Source organism: Miniopterus schreibersii (genome assembly GCF_964146895.1).
Source record: "Miniopterus schreibersii genome assembly, chromosome: 7".
Lineage (NCBI taxonomy): Eukaryota > Metazoa > Chordata > Mammalia > Chiroptera > Miniopteridae > Miniopterus > Miniopterus schreibersii.
In genome coordinates, this window is record NC_138108.1 from 71,602,997 (window position 1) to 71,627,422 (window position 24,426).

General features: G+C 45.7%; 1 pseudogene across 1 annotated transcript; it reads right to left on the bottom strand.

The window, feature by feature from the left end:
• Positions 1 to 956: 956 nt before the first annotated feature.
• Positions 957 to 1,520, bottom strand: LOC308559921 (large ribosomal subunit protein eL18 pseudogene; annotated as a pseudogene). The gene has a single exon. The product of its transcript is annotated as a large ribosomal subunit protein eL18 pseudogene (transcript).
• Between the last annotated feature and the right edge of the window lie 22,906 nt (positions 1,521 to 24,426).

Sequence of the window (24,426 nt, forward strand, 5' to 3'; positions counted from 1 at the left end):
TAAAGATTCAATTTCATCAGGGCAAATTCATGCCCTTCTTGTGCCTTGTTGATAAGGGAATTGTAGGAATAGGGTATACAGGCATTTGTGGGCTTCTGAGAAGAAACCCATCAGATTTTCAGAGTTCGCCGGCTTCAGACATATATTCACAAAAGTACTGGCAGTCCCATACTGGACCAGCAGAGACCAACTGAATAAACTAGACTCAGGAAGATAGAACTAGGTAGGTGGAAAAATGACAAAGAACCAGTGCATAGGAGATTTGCAAAACCAAAGGATGGGACAGGCCAGACAAGCAGGAATACTACTATGAAATGCTAATGTTGGGAAATCCTGGGGTCAGGGCCTGCTTTTCCCTGGAGCTTTCCTATACCTCTGCTGGTGTAGAGACCCTGGCAGCTCAGCCAGCTTCCCTGTGATGGGCAAAAGAACTGGGGGCAGTGCTTCTAGGAGACAAGACACACAATAACTGATCTGAGGCTCCAAGCCCGACTTCGTAGAGATGTGAAGTCACCCACAGCAATCCACCCAGGCAGAGGAGACATCGAAGTCTGAAAGGCTGCCCAGGAGCCGAGGCTTCTGCGGTCGTCACTAGTTCTTGTCTTCTCACAAGTAACAAGTTTCACTGAAAATTCTTCCCAGTGCCTAAGGCTAACCTTCCCCTTTCCGCTGGAGCCCACTTTCTATTACAGCTCGTCACAAAATTGCTCAAGGAGAATGGCAAAGGCTTTCCTTGACCAAACTTTAGTTAGGGTCCTCTGAACCCTCTTCTTGACTAGACCTCAACCTTGGCTTTCGTGCCCTTTCTTGGTGAGCCCAATTTTAGCAAGAATCCTGCTAAGTCATCCAACCCTTGATATCTGATAAAGTTCCTCATTGCCATCCTGTCTGAGTCCTTGGCCTGTCTTTTTTTTTCTCCAGCATCCAAAATCTTTTTAATAAGGTAGGATCTGGGATTAGTTTTTGTAGCCGCAGTTGGCCCTTTGGCCTCTCGGCTTGAACTTCCGGCCCTTGGGTGGTAGGTAGGGTTTGGTGTGGTTATGAGGGGTCCCAGGACCTTGCTGAAATGTCTGTACACCTCTCCGCCCTTACAAGGACCAGAAGGCAGGGCGGTGCCACAGTCCTTTCGGGAGTCCAGGGCCAGCTGGTCGAAGGTGAGGATCTTGCCCCGTCCTTGAGGATGGGGCTCCGGGTATAGCTGCTCATACGAAGTTCACACACCTTCAGTTTGGGCACCTCCTAGGCACCACGTCATTGGTTATAGTCCCTACAAGCACAGAGGTTTTGCCCCCCTGGCCAGAAAGCTTGATAAAGCTTCTGGATCGTCGGGAAAGGGACAGAGGTGACTAGTTGCTGTGACTCATGAACACCCTCTTCAGCACCATGTGGTTGAAGGTGGAGTTGGTTCATCTGGCCAGAAACACATACAGCTTGATCAACGGCCTTGGGTAGATGTCCTGGATCTTGGGCTCCTCGCACTGAACCTTTTGGCCTTTGTTATGGTGGATGTCCACTCCCATGATGGCGCCTTCTCCTTGGCCTGTCTTTAGCAAGGATCCTGTTGGGCCAGTTTAACAGAGATCCTCCTACCCTTGATGTCTCCTCTTAGTTATTTTCCACCCAGCAATCCCCTCATTCTGGTCCTTGACCCTAAATCCCACCTGTCCTTGTTGTATTCGGAGTTGAGCTCAATCCCTGTCCCCTATAGCAAGAGTTGACTCATATTGCAATAGTTTTTTAAATAAAGCCTGCATTACCATTGTAACAAGTATCCAGTAAATAATCTTTCTTTTACAGTAGCTCCTATCACATTCTTTTCCAAAAGTGCTCCTTCTTCAAGAAAGATAGTGGGTGACCCCGAAGCTTCCTCATCTTCAATTTAAATAGTCTTATGACCAACACTTCACGCCGATCTCCTTTCCTCCCCTTCTGGCAAAGTCAGTCCTTTCTTCCTGAGGAGCTGATGGTCTTGCTGATTCATGAGACTGGTACTAAATAGTCTGAATGTTTCATTGGGAAGTTATGTGGAAAAGCCAGTTGTGCATTATGTATGTAGAATTACTTTCATTGGAATTCCTTGGAATAAAACTATCAAACCTTCCTTTAATTAATTTCCTACAGAAGTTTATTGTGAGGAGCTTCTGGGATAATGCCACTGCTCTGATAAGAGTGGAACTGCTGCCATTCAAATGTTTGAAAGCCTGAGTTTTACAGTCTGGGGCAGTCCCTCCCATCGTCCGTTACCTGGCAACTCACAAACTGCTCCATTGCTGGCTGAAGTCAAAAGGACCGCCCAGGGACAGCTCCCTTGATGCAGTCGTCAATTGTAAATGAGACTATTATGCAGATAAGTTGAATATGAATGGCAGTGGGCCTTGTCAGCCTACTAAAAGAGTCAGAAATTTCAGGAAAGTAAATGAATAAATAAAATCAAAGAGACTCAACAAAGTGAAAGTTTTGCCCTTAAGGGAAAAGAAATACTTGGGATCTGAAAATCTATTTTCTTTTTAAAAGTGACATTTTTTTCACTTCCTAGCAGGGAGGAGAATAATCCCTCTCACAACCTGAATCCCACTTTCCTGAGCTGTGCCAGCCCTTCCCAGGTACCGCGCACAAATGGAGCACCCAGCCATGGCGGTGGGGCAGGGGTACATGTCTGCACCAAAACTTTAGCCCAGGGCCCAGCTCTCAGCTCTCTTTAAAGACACTTTGCGCCCAGCCGGGCGTGGCTCAGTGGCTGAGCATCGACCTAGGATCCAGGAGGTGGCGGTTCAATTCCCGGTCAGGGCACATTCCCCGGGTTGCGGGCCCATCGCCTCGTCCGGGACTTGCAGGAGGCGGCTGATCAATGATTACTCTCCCATCATTGATGTTTCTCTCTCTCTCCCCCTCTGAAATCAATAAAGATATATTTTTTTTAAAAAAGATACTTTGCAATTTTCAAGATTTTCGTCAAAATATGCTTTCTGTTGTAGGGAATTTTTCAAAATACCTCCACTGATATTTCAGCATACTCTTTGCATTTGTATGAGGATGGGAAACTTTTTCTTTACCCTCTTAAGTTCAGTGCTCAGGGGCCTGTGAATTACAGACACCGGGAAGAAGGAAGTGAGTACCCAAATGAGCAGTGGGATTTGAGTTTATATACTGATGGTGTTATAGGCAGTCAGACAAGAGCAGAGCAAGGACGATGGGCCAGGTACAGAAGGTCCCCAGGAAGGAAAGCCCTGGGTGCCTAGCAAGGGGCAAAACTGGGAAAACAGAAACCTCGCTCCCAGGGTAACCTTTCCTCTCCTAGCATATCCCTGGTCATGTGATTTAGATTCCCCCTGACCTTTACCCCCTAAAGATAACACCTAGGCCTCAGGTGTATTTCACCTCCAGGCCCAGAAAAGCAGCAAGACCAGTTTGGGAGATGCATGGCTGATATAAGGACCAGCTGTGATGACTAATGACCCCCAGCCCTCGTGCTGACCAATCAGTAGAGACCCCAATCCTGAAAGGACACACCTGGAAAGCTGATGAATATTCTATTGAGACCCTCCCTGGGACCTCCAGATAAAAACCCTCAAGAAAAAGGCCTCAGCTCTACCCCTGTGACTTTCAAAATAAAAATGTTGCTAGTATTTGAGTCTTGACTCTGATTTCTTTCTTAGCCAAAACTCAAGGACCTAGGTCTAACATCTGGCGCTGTTCACCGTTAACAAAACAAAAGATGGATTAACAAGAGAAAAGCAGACACATTTGATTAATATAAGCTGGTCCTGATGTCAGCCATGGCTTTGCCTCACCAGGCCTTGCTGCTTTGCTGGGCCTGGAGCTGAAACACAACTGAGGCCTAGATGTTATCTCTAGTTTGACCACAACTGTCCCCGTAGTCAACAGACCTGAGGCTTTGTTCTTAAGATTATTTTATGCTGGGGGGCTGGGAGGAGGGGGGTCAGAACCTTCTTGTCCTGAGGGCTTAATGTTTAAGGGACTAGTCATGCCAGGGTTTGTATGAGTCATATGAGGCCCCTTGTTCCTCCTCTAAAGTGTCTACCACATGACCAGTGATATCCTAGGGGAGGAAGGTCACCCTGGGGGATGAGGTCCCACCCTAGTTTTGCCCAATGCTAGGCACCCCGGGCTTCCCGCCCTGGTGACCTTCAGGGTCTGGCCTATTGTTCCTACTCGACTCACGCCTGCCTAACTACAGGTTCAGGGGCTCCCGCAGGCAGTTTAGAAGGGTAGAGGGAAGAGATTTTCCTCCCCACAGTATCATCTTAAAAGGGAATGGGGACAGGCAGAGAAGCACTTCCAGGGGAACAGATGACTTCTTAGAAGGGGTGAGAAGAAAAGACACTTACGGAAACACAGGTGACTTTTTTAAAAGATAAATGGGCCCTTAGGAGAATAGGTGGGAGATATGATAGTTTTGTGACAATGTCTGGGTGCAGTGACCCTTCTCTCTGAGAAGAGATTAGAGTTGCTCCCTGGGAGGGAATTTATGGCAATTAAGTTCTTTTGGGAGGCTCTGCCTTTAGGTAGATAAGGGATTTCCAGAACTCAAATGCATTCAGCTTAAAATAATTCTTTTGTCAAAGTAGCATATTTTGTCCTGACATATCCTGATTTTTTTCCTATTTTTGCCAAATTACTATTTGCTCCATTTCATATATTACTTCCAATTTTTTTAACATCAATTACTAAAAACTCTTCAAATGAACTTTGACTAATTCTCTGAGTTGAATGTGCTAGAAAGGGAGGACTCTGGGATGTTGGATCCATGAGGAACTTCAGAAAACATCTAGCCCAGAGGCTTTCTGAAGTTTTAGCGGGGACCACTGTGTTCCAATGAGGGCTGATGTAGTCAGCCACTATGCAAAGCAAACAAGCTACTCTGGGCAAAGCTGGAGCCCAGGGTAGGGGCTGAGAGGGGACACATCACCCTTTTATCTCTACCAGAGATAGGTTGGCACCACAGAATAAATTGCAAGCCATTGATCTAGCCCAGGGATTGGCAAGCTTTTCTGTAAAAAGAAGATTAAATATGTTAGGCTTTACAAGCCAAGAGGCAAAATTGAGGATATTATGTAGGTACTTTTATAACAATTTAAAACATAACCATGTACAAATGTAAAAATATTCTTAACTCCTAGAGCATACAAAAATAGGTGAAACAAAAACAAATACTGCACAATTCCACTTATATGAGTACCTAGAGTAGTTGAAATTATTGAGACAGAATGGTGGTTGCCCAGGGCTGGGGGAAAGGAGGTGTTAAAAAGCAACAGCCAAAATGGAGTCACTTTTGCTTAGCCATGTGAATAGCCCAAAGCTTAATACCTCACCCAACTGCAGTTTCAGCCTCTCCCAGGAATGGAATTTTAGAACAATCAATCTGGAATTCAGTGGTCAGCTCTAGTGAAGCCATCAGCCTGATAAGACCTGTGCCTTCCCTAAGGGAAGGTGGCCTTGCCGGAGATAATCCACTCTCTTAACTTTCTTGTCCCACCCTCCTTCTGCCTGTAAAACCCATTTTGTACAGCTGGTCAGATTGCCCTTCTAGCTGCTAGATGAGATGCTGCTCAATCCATGAATCTTAATAAAGCCAATTAGATCTTCACATTCACTCAGTTGAATTTTGCTCTCTAACAGCGGGAATGGAGAGCTATTGTTTAATGGGCGTCACGTTTAGTTTTGCAGGATGAAGGGTTCTGGAGATGGATGGTGGTGATAGTTGTACAACAATATGAACGCACTTAATACCACTGGGCTGCAGAGTCGGTTAAGAGGGTAAATTTTATGTTAGGTGTATTTTATCACAACTTTAAAAAGGGGAGTGACTCAAGGCAGGGAGGCCACTGGATTTGGTTATGCAGCGGTGACACTTAGCTGCTGTAGCCATGGTGGGACTGTGAGGTGGCCTAGCCTGAGCCGGGGCCAGAATGTGAGAGGGCAAAGTGGGAAGGTGGAGAGGCCCTGGTCCTGGCGACTCGCCACGCTGCCGAAATAAGCAGCCTGGAGCCTCTGTGCTTCCCGCCTTTTTATTGTTTGAACTTGTTGAGTAAGATTTTTTGTGGTTTGTAAGTGAAAGCATCACACCCAATACAGCATTCAGTATGCACTTGCTATTATTAGTTTATATCAGCTCTTCTGCCCTCTTCCCACAGGCCTTCTCTTCCCTGGCCGATTCCCTAACCTTTGGACAGCTACCTCCCCAATGCGCTTGCTTTCTCATCTCATTAGCAGGCCTGGCCTTTGACCCGCTGCCTGTCACATAGGAAGAAGAGTGGCAGCTATTTCCTCTACCCCTTCTGATACTGTTGTAATTGACCTAGCTATTAATTAATTAACAGGAAAGGAGCAAAGAGAAGGCCAGGTGATACAGGCAGGCCATCTGTGCCAGAGAGCTGCAGTTTAACACCCTCCGGGTCTGTTCCCTGCAGATGCTGGGGGCAAGGACTGGACAAAGAAAGAATAGACACATGCCCGGGAAAGTCTAAATGATGTAGGGAGGGTGGGTCTCTGTCAGTCATGCTTGGGAACAGGGCATTGGCCAGGATAGGCATGGCCACTGCAAGGGCCAGAAACCTGAGATACATAAGCTCCCAAAGGGAGTTCTCTCTCTCTCGGGACTCTTGTTTCAGGGAGTGTGCTCTCACACTCTGCATTTGGTCACATGGCTCGTGTCCATGGGGACCCAACACACAATGAACTGATGGACTGCAATTAGCCTGATGCTGTGCTGGACTCAACTCCACCATGCAACAGAAACTTTGGACACTGGCTTTGCTCCTAGCTCTGCTGAAGCCCTAGCTGCACCTTTTCCAGGACTGGTTTAAGGGAAATTGGAATTTGGAAACCAAGGGACATAACTCTACACAAATAAAAATCACCCATTCTCCAGTGCAAGTCTTAGAAAATGATTTTTCTCAAGATATCATAAGAACCCCACTCCCACTAGCAACGGAGAAATTCCACCCATGCAATTCTCCGATAACACTTCTAGAAACATTACTCCCCCTTCCTTGCTAAAAAGCCCCTTCCATGTGAGGTCTCTTTCACACAGTTTTGGGCACAAAATTCAGGCCAACTCAATCAACACTTTCCAAGGACTTTGACTAATACTGTCAGAAGAGGCTCTCACCTCCTGGGGTTTCTAGGCATGTGCAGCACATAAGCCAGAAGCTGCTGGTGACCCCTGGTGCACCTTGGTGTGGTCAGTCCCAGCAGCCGCAGGCCAGACCCCGCCAGATCCCATCTCCCCAGACCGACTCAAACAATCCTTACTGATGGCCTCTTCGAGCTCCACCCAGCCCAGAGCCCAACCCAGCAACAGCCATGCTGGAAGCCCTCACCCACTGGAAAGCAGAAGCTGGAGACAGGCCATCACTCTGCATTTAAGTGAGCGTGCTTGGGGAGGGGGAGGGCTGAGCTGTGGCCTCACTCATCTCCATCCAGTGTGCGGAGGCGCTTCTCCCAACTGGCCCTTCTCCCCAGTTCCCTCAGGCCAGGTGTCCCCCATGAGTCCCCTTCAGGGACAGAACTCTAGCAGCAGACCTCAGGGACTTGGCAAGGGATTCTGGCGATTTGTCTGTCTTCTGTCCCTCGTTTTCCCCCACAAATGAACTTTAAATCTAGTACCTACTCTCTGTACAATAGACTGTACAGGATGACAACGAAGACAGACAAAAGCTGGGGACACTCCACTCTGCCCAGCTCACCCCACTTCTCATCCCTGTTCAGTGATCCCAGCTGGAGCATCTTAAGATTTCCCGCTCGGCACAGCTCCCAGGCCTCCTCAGAAGGCTCCTCACGCGCCTTGAGGACATGGCAACTCCACCCCTTTTAGTGCAAAGAAGTGGAATGAGCATGAGTTTCACTTGGAGCTGTGAGTTTAACATAAAAGTTCCCTAAGGACTCACCAGTCTCAAGCCAAGAATAACTGAGAACTCAGGAAGAATCACATTGACTGTGATTCTTTCATTAAGTTCATTAAAATCAGCATAGCCATTTGCCAACCCCGTTGATTCTATCCTCAGAGAAATAAGGAGAGGGTAACAAAAAAAGAAAAAGAAAAAAAAAGAAATCCTAAATTTGACATAAAATGAAATTATCAACTTTTCGCGAAGGGTCCCTTCTGAGAGTCCCTTGCATCAGTCCGGGGCCTCTGAGATTTATGGAAGGAAATGCTTAGGAAGGGGAAAGGAGAGAGCGAGCAGATGGAGCTGGGGACGCCTTCAGACCACCGTGCAGGTCTCACACCTATGAACAGAGACAGGCAGGGGCTGCCACTCTGCAGCACAGGTCTGAGAAAGCCTCAGCCAGGCTGGAACGGAGCCCCAGGGCAGACTGCCCACCGGGAGGGCCTCCAGGCAGCAACAGCCCAGCTCAGAGGCTGCATCGTGCTCAGTACCGGCTGGGAGCAGCTGGGGGGGGGGGGGGGACACAAGGCTTCAGCATGAACCCAAAGTGCAGTAGCTGATGACTGTCCACCAGCTACCCTCCCCACAGCAGGTTGTCTTGAAAGGAGGGTGAATGCCACACCTCTGTGGAGATCAAAGCCCTACCACAACACCTCTGCCTCCCCTGCATCCCAGCCACAACCATAACCTGCCCCACTCCCTAGTTATCTTACTTTATTCACCATCAACAAGGAGACCAAGGGGATCCACAAAGATAAATTCATTTAACTTTTATCAAGCACCTACCTCCAAATGAAGATACAATGATAAATTAGGTCTATGGTTCAAGAAACTCAAAGTGTAGGCTAGGGGGTCTCAATGTTGGCTACCCAGAAGGATGAGCTGGGGAGTTTTATTTTTTTTATTTTTTTTATTTTTTTATAAATATATCTTTATTGATTTCAGAGAGAGGAAAGGAGAGGGAGAGTGAGAGAGAGAAACATCAATGATGAGAGAGTCATTGATCAGCTGCCTCGAGCCCGCAGCCCAGGCATATGCCCTGACTGGGAATCGAACCCTGATTGCCTGGATCCTAGGTCGACGCTCAACCGCCGAGCCACGCCCTGCCGGGAAAGCTGGGGAGTTTTAAAAGTGGGGCCAGGGACTGGCTGCAGGCCAAATCCAGCCCACAGCCTGTTTTTGTATGCCCCACGAGTCACAAATGGTTTTTACATTTTTTAATGCTTAAATTTTTTTTAAAGATTTCATAACTGAAAGTTATATAAAATTCAAATTTCAGTACCCATAAATAAAGTTTTATTGGAACATAGCTGTGCTCATTTATTTACATATCATCTATGGCTGATTTCATGCTATAATGGCAGAGCTGAGTAACTACAACAGAAACTGTATGACCCACAAGCCATGAATATTTACTGTGTTGCCCTTTATAGAAGAAGTTTACCAATACCCTGACCTAAGGCAGTGAAAAGGTCCATCGGATGTTGCTACTAGAGCTCACTTATGGGGACACTGGTTAGAGCAGATTTTAAGACATCTCAGAACAGGTACAGAAGCCAGGCTGCATTATGGGCCCCCAGGTTCCTGATACTCCTAAGTACCTGACAAGAGAGGAAATGACAGACTCATATTGACAGTCCTCTTTGTTGCCTGTGCTTCAAGGAAAGTCTAGTTTTTGACAAATTCAAGTAAGAAACGCTCTGCACTGCACCTGGAAGTGAATGTTTATACCACTTACTGTCAGACAGACATGAGCAGAGCAAGGAAGATGGGCCAGGTACAGAAATCCACCAGGCCAGGAAGCCCCAGGTGCCTAGAGAGGGGCAAAACTGGGAAAACAAGAACCTGGGCCCCAGGGTAACCTGTCCTCCCCCTGCATATGGCTGGCCATGCAGCTTAGACCCCCTGAGCATTTCCTCCCTAAAGATAACATCGAGGCCTCGGTTGTGGTTCAACTCCAGGCCCAGAAAAGCAGCAAAACCAGCCAAGTGGTCCGTTGGCTGTCTCAGGACCAGATACATTGATTGACTAATGACCCCCTGCCCTGGCACCGACCACTCAGTGGAGACCACGACCCTGAAAGAGCCACCTGAAAGCTGATGAATAATCTATTGAGACACCCCTGAGACCTCCCCTAAGATTCCCACCTGCAAGAGAGATAAATACACTCAGGATGAAGGACCCAGTGCACGCTCTAAGGGACCCCACAAGGTTTGCAACCAGGGGAGCAATGGGCGGCAGCAGCTCGCCCAGGGCTTACCCCTGAAGCTGTCCCCAAGGCCCCTTCTCTCTCTGACTTCCCAGTGAGCCAGAGCAGCCCAGCCTGGGCTCTCCTGTTGCCTCTCTGTGCCCTTTCTTGATCCACTGTTCTGAGTATATTTTTGCTGCTGTCATGGACCCAAGACCCTTTGACTCCGTTCTGTGTAGCCCTCCCTTTGGATCTCCCAATCCTCCATCCCCTTTCCTTAAATAAATTCAATTTTTCTTTATTCGCCATCTGAGATGGCTATTTAGCCTGCCCGTGCTCCCCCGACCTCGGCCTTTCACTCCCTTCTCCAAATCACACGGGCTTCCTGTGCCTAGACCCAGCCTTCGGAGCAGCCTCCGGCCCTAACTTCACTCCCTCTGCCAGTTCCTTCTGACAGGCCTCCCTTGGCCATTTTTCCATCTTTTCCCCTCAGGTTCTATCTGAAAAATGTATTCTGCAAAGAATCTCTGACAAATATGTAATGTTGACATAGCTTTCAATTCACAATCACAATTTATCACCAAAACAAAATGAAAGGGAGAGTCTTGCTTTGGTTTAAATCAGATATGGATCCAGCCCTCAAGAATATTGTCAAGCTGGTAAGATAGGAAATGCACACAGATAATGAATGTACATATCACAGAGGCTTAACGTTCACCACATGGAAATCACCTCACACAAGTTGGAGTGAACAGGGCTGATGGGAGGCGGCTCTGGATTCCGCCCCTTTGCTTTTTTCTGAGTTCTAAAAAACACCTTCAGGTCGAGCTGTTCTTGTCTCCCAGACTAACAGCCTTTAACAACCCCTGTTCTGCCATAATTGCCCCCTGGCTTCCCTCTGCTCTCCCAAGACGCTTTGCACTTCCTTCCGTGGCCATCCACTTTCTCTCAGTGACAGTGTATGGCCCTCCAGATAGAGAACTACTTTGTGTTTTGCTTTCAGTGACAATCTTTTTAAAGTTTCCTTTCCCAGTTGTAATAAGGAAAATTCTCTTTCAGAGCAATAATCAGCAGTGAGATTGCCGTAGAGTAAGCCATTCCTTTTTAAGATAGTGTTTCTCAAACCAGAGTGTGACTGTAAATTTTTTTAAAAAAAATTGCACTAAAATATACCCAACATGAAGTTCTACAATTTGTGGCTCAGGGCATTTTCTGTCGTCAGAGGCCCAGCCTGCCTGGCTGGGTGGCTCAGCTGCTTAGAGCATTGTCCAGATACGCCAAGGTTGAGGGTTTGATCCCCGGTCAGAGCACATACAAGAATCAACCAATGATGCATAAAGGAGTGGAATAGCAAATCCATGTTCCTCTCTCTCTCTTTCTCTCTCTCTCTCCCTCTCTCTAAAATCAATGGGGAAAAAAAAGAGGGCCAGCCTAGAAAAAGGGGGCTGTAGGATTCTGTTACCAGGACTATTAAGACAAAGTAGAAATGGGGAGAGGCGCAGAAGCAGCAAAGGAATAAAGGAAAACACTCGTTGAGCTTCCTCTGTGCCAGGCACGATCCTGGCACTTTTACTATTGTTAGATTTGTCCCTGTCACAGCTCTAGGAGTGGACACGTTATGTTCGTTTATGATGAGAAAGCGAAGGCGCAGACTGCAGAAGTAACTTGCCCAGAGAAGCCAGGGAGCTAGCACCCAGATGTTTAACATCCTACCCCCCTCCCACGAGGAAACTGGGTGGCAGTCAGAGACCGAGGCCCGCTCCCTGAGGGAGTCGGGAAGGCTTCATGGATGGCGGGTGACGAAGGATTCACAGGCTGGTTGCAGACGGTTGGGAATTAGGAGGGGAAAACATTTACGTGAAGGGATAAACATAAAAAGGCAAAGAACTCTCTTTCCTTTTCCTCTCCCTTTTTCTATGTAAATAGGACCCCTCTCCCCAGTGCCTAAAACAGTTCCCTGCTCACATGGGCACTCAGGTGACAGGTGGCAGTGCCAATATGGACAGTCGAGCTTACAGGTGCATAGAGATCTCATCTGAGAACAGCTTGAGAGTCCTCCCCTGGCCTTTCCAGTTACCTGAGTGGGTACAGACTCCTTTTTTGGTTATAGTATTTGAGCTTTGTATTTTCTTATTTGCCACTAAGGGAGCACTGGAGAACATAGCCTAAGGTAACCGGTTACGACAGGAAAATTCCAATCCAGAGGCTCTGGCAAAGACTCAACCTCCCTCTCCATCCACTGGCCCCATTTTCCCTGGAACTGATAACAAAGGAAGTTGCTTTGGGCGAGCAAGGAGAAATGTCAGGAATTGCCAGGACATCCCAGCAGCGGCTGGGGAGACAATCAACAGACTCTCTTAGGCTCTGGAAGCCATCCTGGCCAAGTCCCCTAACCAGGCCTTCTTGGGACAGCCACATCCTGGCCCACAGCTGCAAAGTCACCAGGCAGATGCTGGACTTGGTATTTGCTATTTCTCACATTAATGAAAGGAAATGATATGCCCTCTGGGAATATTTTCAGAAACAGTTAAGAGAACAAAGCACTTAATGGGTTTTATTGACGAAAGAAATTAAGATGGAAAACCCACAATTGTCTTGATGCTCTGGTTCTCAAAGTGTGGTCCCTGAGTCACAGCATAAGAAAGACCTGGGAATTTGCTAAAAATGCAAACACTCAGGCCCCAGCAATCTTTGCTTTAACAAGCCCTACAGATGATGTGATGCCCAATTCAGTGTATTTGAGAAGCACAAGAAAGGAGTGTTAGAATTGTGGGTCACGTCCTTCCTCCCAGAAAAGTTCTCTATGTGATGTTCTATGTTTGAACAGAATCTAATTCTGCATCAAAGACAAACATTATTACATTTCACAGAAGGAAGTGGTAAGACTAGTTATCACTAAGGGACCAAAGATGTCCAGCAAATGTTCCTCTTTGCAACTCTCTCATTTAATTCCAACATCACTGTTGTATAAATCAGAAGTAGCCCAAGGAATGTCAACACCCCAGGAGTATACTTCTGAACATCTGTCTTTTTGTTCAAAAGCAAAACTGCTGGTCATTTACAACCTAGGTCAAATCAGACTCCCTTCCCCCTGGTGTCAGAAACATTTAAAAATCTCAGTGACTGAGGCCCTGGCCGGTGTTGCTCAGTGGTTAGAGCACAAGCCTGTGCACCGAAGTGTCCAGGGTTCAATTCCTGATTAAGGGCACGTACCTGGGTTGCAGGTTTGTTCCCCAGCCTGGGTCAGGGCACAACCAATCAATATGTCTCTCTCACATCGAAGTTTTGCTCTCTCTCTCCCTTCCTCCCTTCCACTCTCTCTAAAAATCAATGGGAAAAAATATCCTTGGGTGAAGATTAACAGAAAAAAAAAATCTCAGTTTAGTACATAAGCAACCAAAAGCACATTATTCTTCCAGTAGGCTGTAGAGGAAAAGGAATTTGGATGGGAGAGGGGAGGAAAGGATATGAGAACTGGGAAGGATTTTTCAATTTTGAAGTCGAGAAAAATTATTATATTATTATTATTTTAATCGTTACCTGAGTATATTTTTTCCATTGCTTTTCAGAGCAAGTGAGAGAAACATTGATGTAAGAGAGACACATCGATCGGTTGCCTCCTGCATGGTGCCCTTGGCCAGAATGGAACTGGGGACCCTTTAGTGCGAGGGCTGATGCTCTACCACTGAGCTAACTGGCTAGGGCAAGAAAAATTATTTTTTTAACTCCTTCCTTTTCTGTTTGTCGTCAACTTTCGACCCCTCACTAGAAGGGACTTTGGAAGGGCAACCCAGGGGAGCCTAAAGATGGGCAAGGTAAAAACAAAGGTGAGCTCTAACTTAAGGTCTTAGAACTTTGAGGGAAGCAATGGACCCAGGTTCCCCAGAGCCAGATGGTGGCCCCTCTGACAGCAGCTTGGGTTTTGGGGCTCTGCTACCTTCTCTCAGGGCTGCCCTGTACCTCTTATCCTGAGGCTCTTTCTCCATGGAGCAGTAAGAGACTCTTCCATTCTCATTCTGTCTACTGCCATCCTGGAAGCAGTGCCCAAAAAGTAGATCCTCTCCCTTCTCTTTGAATGTGTGGAAAATAAAGGCAAAAATAAATAGCCAACTGTTTTGACAAGTTGGTGGCTTGGCACTCAAATTAGAGAAAATCTAATAGGAAAAAGGAAAACAATGCATTTGAAAGGCTTTGAAAAATAACCGAAGTTTAAGGATAAAAGGGGACACCCCTGATGACCCCCAACTCCCAGTCAGTTTCCATCACTAAGTAGCCTGGGCCACCTGTGCACAATTTGCATCGATTAGCAAAGGCCAATGCCAGGCTTGGCTTCCCTCTGCTGGGCTGACCAGGACGGCCCCTCAAGGGTCTCTTCACCCTCAGATGGAGGTAAAGGTGATGTAAGCAGTCCCACTCATGGAGGAGGGGTGAGGCCCCATGACATCAATGCACCAAGGGGGTGTCCTGAGAAGGGTACAAGCACTCCCTCCCCTGTGACACAATCACCTCCTAAACCAGAGCAGAACAGCTCCTAGGCTCACAGATTGTCATCTCCTCTGCACGAGGTCACCAAACTCCTCACCTCGAAGCTTCTCTGAGCTTTTATTGCGCATACACCGGCAGAAATGGGCAATCGCTGCCTCCACAGTCTTGATGCTGGGTTCCCTCTCCAAATGTGTGGCCATGACATTCCCTGTGTCATCCACTCCCTTTTGCCTCCAGCCTCCTGTCAGAATGGCCCCATCTCTCACTTGGGAATGGGCAGAGCTCCCTGAAGTGTTCCCAGGTCTCTCCTGCCTTGGCAGAGGGTAAGAGCATCCCCCCAACCACTCAGAATCTCTAGAGCCTGGGCTTGGAGCTGGAGTTCCCAGGAATGGATACATCCTGCGTCCACTAGGCTGCGGTGCCATGAGACAGGGCCACAGATGCCCATCCCCACAAGACCTCCTTGCCCAGGGTGGGATCCTGGCCCTCTGGCTTCTCCCAGCTCCCATCACATCCCAGCTCCTGGAGCAGACCTCCCAGAGTGGCTCTCTCTGCCCTGTCTGCAAGGATCCTAGACAGACTCCAGAGTGTCAGCCAGAATTCTTTAAAAGGAGACAAAAGAACCAAAAATAAAAAAGGAAGAAAAAATGAACCCATAGATTTTTCATCCTACCACTGAACTGAATAAAAATAAAGTGACCAAATTTCTAGGCCTTCTGGTCTACCATCACAACTTGCCTTCTGCCTGGATATTCACCTCCAGCGCGGCACTGAAAAGACAGAGAAGGTTACCAACACCCAGGCGTTTACCTTTCACTGGTCCCTGGAGGGGGGCCTGCTCCAGATGGCTCTGGGCAGGCAGTGAAGTTGATAAGTGTTGGAAGGTGCTGCTGAGAGGCCCCAAAATCTCCCCAAGAGGATTCTTGCCTGAGCTGTTGATGAAAGCCACTCAGCTCCCTACCACATGGTCATTAATCATGGGCTTGGTGAAACTTTCAGTGCCAGAGTTTATCATCAACTCTTAATGAAAATATATGGGTTTGACAGAGAGTGTGAAAAGTATGGAGTGTCTGAGTATGAAATGGCAAAATGGTTTGATTGGATGCTAGGCCACAAGTGACTGGCCGATTATAGCCAGGGGCGGAGTGAGGAGAAAGGCCAGGGAACCGTCAACACACAGGAGGCAATGACGCCTGTGCAGCTCCGCGTGGGTGGAAACAGTCTGCTCTTGGGGGTACCAGGAGGCTTTGCGCAACTAAACATCATAATGATAAGTAAGCTTTATGTTAAAAATATTTACCTCTCTGAGCAGCATTCTGCAAACCCAACTTCAGTCCTCACAGCGAGCCTGAGAAGCTGGAAGCATTATCCTCTTTGTACAGACGAGCAAACAGGCCTGAGACGTTGAGTAATTTGACAGGGGACTCACCAGGATTCAAACCCAGGCCTGTCTGGTTCTTTAGCTTTGGACCTTAACTAGGAGTCAGCAAACTTTTTCTGCAAAGGGTTGGAGAATAAATATTTTTTGCTTTATTACCACAGACAGGCTGTGTCTTTATTGTTTGTTTGTTTTTGTCTTTGCAGCTCTTTAAAAATATAAAAACCATTCTTAGTTCTCTGGCACCCAGCTGGATTTGCCCCATGAGCTGCAGTTTGCTGACTCCTGCTCTTAATTGTCAGACCACACCTCCACCTAGCTGTGACCCAGGGCTAGCAAGTCTCCTCGCTGTCACAGGGGCATCCATGACATGGGTTTACAAACCAAGCACAGAATTGGGAAGTGGGAGGGTGGCCTTAATCATTACTATAGTTACTGCTCTAGTGGTTTCTTTGTGGTTTTACTTTAAACAGATCTTTCCAAACTCTGAGGCTGTGATAATCAAATAAATAGCTACCTCAAATCCTTTTTGGACCAGGGTGAGTGTAATTAAATAATCATAAATGAACAGTACAAAAATAACACCTAGCCACTCACAGGAATTAGATGTGAGAGGGTGGCATCACTTGCTCACTTTATTTTATAATGTCTCTCCTTTAATGACTTTAATGCACAAGGCTAATTTTTAAACACAGGAGGCACAGGATAAAGAAATAGATTAATATAAATTAATACATTGAATGCTTACTACCTGCATTTTATCTTAATTAGCTCTCCTTCAACTTTGAAGGTGTTATTATTCACATATTCATTAGAATGTTTTGGACTGTAAGTAAGAAAAGACCAACCTCAAAATGGCTAAAGCGAAATGGCTCCCTTCACAACTAGAGTCAAGAGCATGGGGCAGACTCCAGAGGTGGTTGAGCCAGTTGCTCAACGGGCTCATCAAGGATCCAAGACCCTTTTGTCTCCTGGCTGAATTTTAACTTTTAAGGATGAGTCTCCTCATCATCACATCTGTGTTCTCAATAGATGGACTAGAGGGAGAGAGAGAGAGAGAAAGGGAGGAGTTCTTCTCCCTCAACTGTCAAATAAACTCTGTTCCATTAGTCTGAAGGAGCCAATTTAGGAAAACAGATGACCAGAGGATTGCTGGTTGCCTTGGGCCCACATTCATGAACAAATCATTGGCAAGTGGGATGGAAATTCCAGGCCCTTCCTTTGGAGCTGAAGTTGTTTCAGAACAGGTTAGTTTTACTCTGGTAAGAAATACTCCCGATGTCTTTATGCTTTGATCTGGTCCATTATGGTCCACTTGGGGCTCTGCTAGGCGTCATCTGCTCTGGGACCTGGATGGAAGGAGCAGCCACTACTGATCACTATACTGGAGGAAAAGAGAGTTCTGGAAAGTGTAGCACTAGCAATTCAATTCTCCTGAATAACACACAGCATTTCCATTTACAACATATTAGCCAGGACTGAGCATACTCCCCCACCCAATTACAAGGAGGCTAAGTGGCCAGAAGGAGAGAGAGCCAGAAATATTTGAAAACAACACCAATAACTATCACAGGGCTCAATCTGTGCTACTACACAGATGAGGGAAGGGGGATGACTGTTGAGGAGTCAAGCCCAACGTATACTTCATTACCAGTTGCTAAGGAGTAAAAAGAAGCTCACAGAGAAAAGTATCCCAGAAGAGAGCAAACAGGCAACGAGAAGACTAGTCTAGCAGATCCAATATCTGAATAATGTGAATTCCCAGAATGAGAGGACAAAGGAAATGGAGGGAAGGAAATTATCCAAGAAATAATCCCAGAAGCTTTCTAGAAACTGAAAGACATGTATTTCTACATGGAAGGGACTTAACAAATGCCAAGTATAGAGATTGAAAATGGTACTTCACAGCAAGGTACCAGCATCACAAAATCCTGGAATGCCAGAGACAGAGAAGATCCTGTAAGCTCCCAGAAATTTCAACAACTAGTTTCATAGAAATGATTTGGACATAAGATTCAGAATGACATTAGACTGCTCAACTGTATTGCTTAAAGCAAGAAGATAATGGGTCAAAGTTTTCATACTTCTGAGAAAAAAATATTTCCAACCTTAAATTCTATAGCCAGCCAAACTATCAATCAAGTGTCTGGGTAAAATAGAACATGTTCTGGCCCAGTGGGGCATGGCTCAGCGGTTAAGCATCGACCTAGGATCCAGATGATCGGGATTCGATTCCAGGTCAGGGCACATGCCCAGGTTGTGGGCTAGGCAGCTGATCAATGACTCTCTCATCATTGATGTTTCTATCTTTCTCCCTCTCCTTTCCTCTCTCTGAAATCAATAAGGATATATTTTAAATAAATAAATAAAACATGTTCTGATTGACACAGCCAAGATGACAATGAAGGGAAGCTTCAAGGAAACCTCTTCAGAGAGAGCAGCCAAAGCTAAAAAGTAGCCAATCCAGAATAAAGCAGGTCAGAGGGACCCACAGCAGGTTCTTTAAAAAGATTAAATTAAGAGAATGTCTAATGTACTTGAATGTATTCAAAGAGTTTTACATACCCAGGGAAAAGTTTAGGGTAGTATTAATATGTACATGAAAACTAAACAAGTTTTTTAAACTCAATTATTCACTCTAGGCAATACAAAATGTTAGGCCAAAAAGGAAAAAGAATCTCCAGCTACCTTGCAGACTGGGTATGATTAGCATTTCATAGTCGTACCAGTGCACGTCCTGTACGGAGCTCAAACAAAAACTGCAGTAGAATTACATTAGGGGGATGAAAGAATGGGTGGTTTGGTGGATAGGGCAAGGCAGAGGAGTGAACATGAGCTAAATCTTAATCTTCCCTAATGGAGAGTTAATGATCATGGCTAACACTGGAAAAAAAAAAAAAAGAAGAAACAGCCATATAAGCATATTATTTAGAGATACAGCAGTGCATTTCAAAAGAATCCACTGAAGAGTTTGAAATGCTGCCTCAAGGAGTAGGGAATGGTGGCAGACCCACAGAAATGGCTATTTTATTGCAGTCAGTCTTTAACTATTTGACTACGCACACCTATGCTTTGATCAAATAAAACCAACATTTAAAAAATTACTAGAGGAGAAATGATAGACTATTCAATAAATAGTGTAGTAACAATAGAGGAGAAATTAAATTATTTACAGCTTCTTCTGCTACAACATGAGTTTCTGTAACAAACCAGCTCAAACACTTGGTAAATAAAGAAATCATGTCAGTATAATGTGGAAGTCGTTGTCAAAGTCAACATTCCCTGGCAAGTTAAAGTTTAGCTGCCCACAAATGTGCTAAAACAGCTGAATGCGCAATCTGGAGAAGAAAATTCTGCACACAATTCCTGTTCACCCCACACTCTCCTCTTGGCTTAGTTTAGTAACACACGTGTTATAAGGTTTCCCCAGTCTTTGAATACTTTTTATTATTACTGTATTTAGCAGCCCCAATCTTTTCTTACCCCCCTTCTACCGCGCTATACTCATTTTTTTCTCTTTGTTAGGTAGAATTATATATTTACTGTAATGTATTATTTTTTATTGAGTTTTTAAACTGCCTTTTAAACTATGCTAGTAGGTTTACTAGGATTCTTACTGCCTTTTTAGTGTTCTAGTTACAAAGTAGCTTAGGCTTTGAGTGGTCTTCCCCTGACATAATTTTTTCCATAAGTCCTATTCTTTTTAGTGTGTGGTATTGCAGAATATGAAGTTTTTGTGTTATAACAGGAATTCTTGTATGTGCTTACTTCTATATACCAATGATCTAAGTTCTAAGCATTCATTTGAAAACTATAAAAATGCAGTGTGGCAGACAGATCCTAAGATTACCCCCAAGATTCTCACCTCCTGGTGTACAAACCCTGTATAATTTCCTCCCCTTGAGTGTGAGTGGGGCCTGCAGACTATGAGGAATGTCACTCCTATGGTGAGGTGATGTTAAGTGGCAAAGGCAAAGGGAATTATACAGATGTAATTAAGGGTGTTAATCAAAAGGGAAATTACCGTGGGCAAGTCTGGCCTAGTCAGGTGAGCCTCTAGCAGAGAACCTAGAGGTCAGAGATGCTCCTGCTGGCCTTGAATTATCAGGCCACCAAGAGTCCCACAGCTGCAAGGAAATGAATTCTGCCATGGGCGGCTGGAAGCGAACACAGCCTCAGAGGAGACCCCAGCCCTGGCCGACATCTAATTGCAGCCCTGGGAGACCCTGAGACCAGGACCCTGCTAAGCCATCAGAACTCCTGATCCAGGGAAACTGGGTAATAAATCTGGGTTCTTTAAATCTACCATATTAGTGGTTACATAGCAATAGAAAACTAATACATACAGAAACAAATTATTTTTATTCTCTTCTACTCTTTTAATTATTCTAGTCTGGGGTAGTCTTTCCTAAAGAAAGAACACAGAATCTGCAAATGAAAATTTTGAATTATTAGATTGCATATTTTAAAACCACTCAGTGATAAAAGTCACCATAAATAGTGTTAAATACCAATAACATATCAGAGGAAAATATTTTCAGTACACGGAGGGAGTGGAGTTGCCCACTGAATAGAGACCCTCAGTCTCCTTCATGACATGAAAAGCCGGTGCATGGCCAGTCCTGGAGTAGACAAGATGAAGGGTGGGGTGTGGCACGGATGCTATGGAATGCACTGGAAACTTTTCTTGCCATTCTAACAGAGAAGCTGGGTCAGAGACGGGCTCCCAGCATCTCAAATTCAGAGCTGGAACTTGGAATGGATTTTTCCATAAAAATAATGATTTAGTAGCCCGCTGAGTCCTTGGCATAGCAGACATGACATCTGCAAGTTAGCAAGAAGAATTCCTCCCCAACCTCTACCTGAAGTGGTGAGAAGTGACAGGAATGAATCCCCCGCAGTACAAGACGACATTGGAGCTGCATAGCCATTGGACCTTCCTGGACCACCTGAAACTCAGGGACCTTTAAATTCCCTGGGATGCACATGATAGGGATGCTCAATTAACAGAAATTTGGCATTATTTCTATTAAGAGGAGAAGGAGAGAGCTCTAATAGAAAACAAAATCTAATATCTAGGCTTAATTATTAAAACATGCCTCTTTCAAGAAAAGTCCTGGGGACAGTATGCATTCATTCCAGTTTTCATTCCTTTACACAGTGGCAGCCTGAACTATGAGACTTACTGATCAAGACAAAGGTCCTGAAAGCCTGGACAAACTTAACCAGCAAAATTAACTTCTCCACGGATTGCATTTAGGCAGGCAGGACACCAGACACAAATATTTTAGAAAGATTTTTTAAGACTATCAACTGGGACAATTTTGGCATGATTAAGTTATCTTTGAGAAATTTACGGAACCTATGAGGGTCTACTTAGGGATGAATGGCCATATTCCCACAGTCTCCCACATAAAGTCAGGGGGAAAGCAGAAGCTTGGGGGCACAAGAGGCTTCTGGGTGGCATTTCTGAAGTTCAGGCCATTGCACGTGTCAAATTATAAGGAAAAAGTAATTGCCCAAATAATTTAGGTTTTTTCCAAGCCTCTCACCTAAAATAACCAAATAATTACTAAAGGCTTACATTGTATTCCAGTGGTATCTGCGGTGTGCGTTTAAATCATCTGTATGAATTGTCCATTGTCCACTCCAGTTTCCTTGAGTGGAACTCTTCCAAGGCCAGCAGGCACCCCCACAGAATTCAAAGAAGGTGCATTGAAGCCCTGGATCACGGCCAAGGCCCCAGGGTTAGGAGGAAGCACCAGCCAACTGGACAGCAGCAATTTCTTCATTTAAAGACCAGGCAGATTAAACACAACTCTTTCTGGCCCTGTCGGGGACACCAATTTTTAGAGCCCAATCAAAAAATTAATGAGATTCTACAGGAGGCCTCAAGTCCAGCACTTTGCAGCACGCAGGGTAATAATTATGCTCAATTAGAGCCTAGCGTGTGGCTTCTGGCACCATGAAAATCTTCCCTGTGAAACCAATCTTCGAGGAACAGAAGAACCTATTTTGGCATTTTTCTGCACTGCTAAATATCAGTCCCTAATTTAGTCTCCAGAGGGCTTTCACCATTTCAGATGCCACTGCTGCCAGGAAACTCCAGCATGAACGTATTTTAAGTGATGGTATCAGTGTTTCCAGGGAAATTCACAGACCATCCTCATTCAGGGATGAACAAAGGATTCTTAATGCCCTATCTTAGGGAAGTGGGCCCCCACTGAGGTAATATGATGAGAAAATAAAACAAGCAAAATTCAGAGATGACCACACAGAGAACGGCCCACCTCCTGGGGCGGGTTCATTTTAATGTTAAGGTTTCAGCCAAGCCTGCTTGTTTGTTCCCTCTTGCAAGCACACACCCACCAGCTGTTTCAAGAAAGAACAGAGGAAGCCAAGTCCAAAAAAGAAGTCTAGGGGCTCAAAGGGGGCATTTACAGAGATATGTGCTCCCTACCTGAAGGTGGCCCTCCAGACTAACCCCGCCTTCTCCTTGACTGCGGCTCTGGGCAGAGAGGGGAAATTCCAAAGGCTGAGGGTTGAGCTGCATTTAAAAACTTGTTCATGTCCTGTGACATTAAGGATGTCTCAAAACCACTAGCTTCTTGGTTTCCCTTAGACAGACATGAGCAGAGAAATGACGATGGGCCAGGTACAGAAGAAATTCACCAGGTCAGGAAGCCCCAGATGCCCAGCAAGGGACAAAACTGGGAAAACAAGAACCTGGTCCCAGGGTAACCTGTCCTCCCCTAGCATATTGCTGGTCATGCGGTTTGGACCCCCTGACCTTTTCCTCCCTAAAGATAACGTCTAGGCCTCAGTTGTGGTTCAGCTCTAGGCCCAGAAAAGAGGTAAAACCAGACAAGTGGCACTCTTGGCTGCCTCAGGACCAGTTAATTGACAAATAATCCCTTGCCCTGGCACCGACCAATTGGTGGAGACCACGACCCTGGAAGAGCCACCTGGAAAGCCAATGAATATTCTATTGAGACACTCTCCTGAGACCTCCCCTAAGATCCCTGCCTGCAAGAAAGAAGGAAATAAGCTCAGGACAAAGGACCCAGGGCAAGCTCCCTCTACCCCTAGGGGAGCACGAAAGTGCCATTTCCTTCCCCTTTCTTCCCTCGGAGGCAACCCCCAGACTTGCAGCCAGGGGAGCAATGGGAAGGGGCAGCTCATCTCGGGCTAACCCCCTGAACCTGTCCCCAAGGCCCCTTTTCTCTGACTTCCCAGTGAGCCAGAGCAGCCCATCTCGGGCTAACCCCCTGAACCTGTCTCCAAGGCCCCTTTTCTCTGACTTCCCAGTGAGCCAGAGCAGCCCAGCCTGGGCTCTCCTGTTCGTCTATGCCCTTCCTTGTTCCACTGTCCCAAGTCTATTTGTGCTGCCATCATTGACTCTATACCTTTCCCTTTAGAGATCCCCATCCCTCATCCCCTTTTCTCTAAATAAATTCAATTTTTCTTTATTCACTGTTTGAGGTGGCTATTTAGCCTGCCTGTGCACCACCAACTTTAACCTTTCAGTTTCTTTCCATGGCTTAAAATGTGTCCATACTCACATATTTCAAGGGATTCTGATTTGGGCTAATTATCAAGGAAGTCCCTGATTTCACCCTAAAACCAGAAAACAGAATTCAGGCAGACGCAGGAGATTCAGATGTGGAGGAGGGGGAGAGAGAGGGTAGCAATCTGGATGAACAAGATACTGATGTCAAGTAAATTACAGATATGACCAGCTAAATACAGTGAAGTAACTATAAATGTCTACAATGTTAAAAGAACAAAATTATGCTTCTATCCTTATAAAACTGTCATAAATGAACCTAATATATTGATCACCCAAAGGGTCCCTATGTTCTATAAGATGTTATATAGAGCATAGTAACCCTATTATAAATTTGATATAAAATTAACATGCCAGCTTTATGCATTAAATATTTGATCTGCCTTCAAAGAATTAAGAATCAATTGAAGGATCCAATTTAGATGTCTCAGATGAGGAAAAAACTGTCAACTTGGAATGTATGAAACATACTTCTCTTCTGTAAACTATGCAGGGGCCTCCAGAAGACCTTTTGTTTAAAGCTAAAAATCATGAAGTTAGGGCGATTGGTTGGGCAGCCAGGAAATAAGCCTTGTTAATCTGAATGGGCCAAGAAGACAGCTGTTGAGGGGAAGGGGGCAGGAGGCCTTGGACTTGAAAATATGTATTTTTTAAAAGAAACTGACCCCAGAGTGGGTCAGTCATGCCTTAAGAAAGGCTGGTACTGTTAACGAAGGACACCAGATGTTACCGGCGAAGTCAGACCTTAGTCCTTGAAATTGGCTAAGAAAGAATTCAGAGCCAAGAACTCAAATACAAGTGAAAGTTTGTTTAGAAAGACACAGAGGTAGAAGAAGTGAGCCAGCTGGGCTGCATGGGCTCAGGAAACAAGTTACAGGGGAAGGAAAGGTATATGCGC